Source organism: Penaeus monodon, chromosome 21 (genome assembly GCF_015228065.2).
Source record: "Penaeus monodon isolate SGIC_2016 chromosome 21, NSTDA_Pmon_1, whole genome shotgun sequence".
NCBI classification, from domain to species: domain Eukaryota; kingdom Metazoa; phylum Arthropoda; class Malacostraca; order Decapoda; family Penaeidae; genus Penaeus; species Penaeus monodon.
In genome coordinates this window covers 14,294,057-14,294,758 of record NC_051406.1, presented here as the reverse complement: position 1 = coordinate 14,294,758, position 702 = coordinate 14,294,057, and positions in this window count along the sequence as shown.

Below are 702 nucleotides of genomic sequence, written 5' to 3'. Positions count from 1 at the left end.
ACGTCGCGTGATCGATGGCCATTCCGCAGGATCCCTTCCCTTATCGACGCGTGATCTGAGCGCATGACGTACCCCATCGCCCCTTCCCCTCTTCTTCCCCCCTCCTTACTTCACACTCTCCTTCTTCCTTCCTTTCTGCCTCCTTTTTCCACTACCCTCACCCTTCTTTCCTCATTCTACCTCTCCTCTCCTTTCCTTCTCACATTTCCCTCTCTTCCGCACTCTCCTTTCGACTCTGCCCCCTTCCTCCCCCTCTCTTCCTCCTTCATTTTCCCTTTTCTTCTCCTTCGTTTCCCTAATTACCTCTTTCCTCCCCTTTTCTCCCAGCCACATCCCTGTCTTCCCACTCAACCTTTCCCTTTCTTTTCTTCTTCTTTCTCTATTCTATATCCTCCCCATTCCTCCCGCTTCCCCCTCCTTCCCTCCTTTTCCCTCCTCTGTCTTCCTCTCTCACCTCTTCTTCTCTTCACCCTCTTCACTCGCTTCCCTTTTCCATCTTTTTGCATTTCCTTACCCCCGTGCTCCTCCCTCCCCCTCCCCCTCTCCCCTTTTCATCTTTTCTTTTTATTCCTTTCACACTTTCTTCTCGCTTCGCCTATTCTCCTCCTCGCCACGCCATCTTTTTCTTCTCCTTTCGCTCTCCCTTTCTTCGAAGACACACATATGAAGAGACACGTTTGTTTGTATGTGTGTGTCTGTACG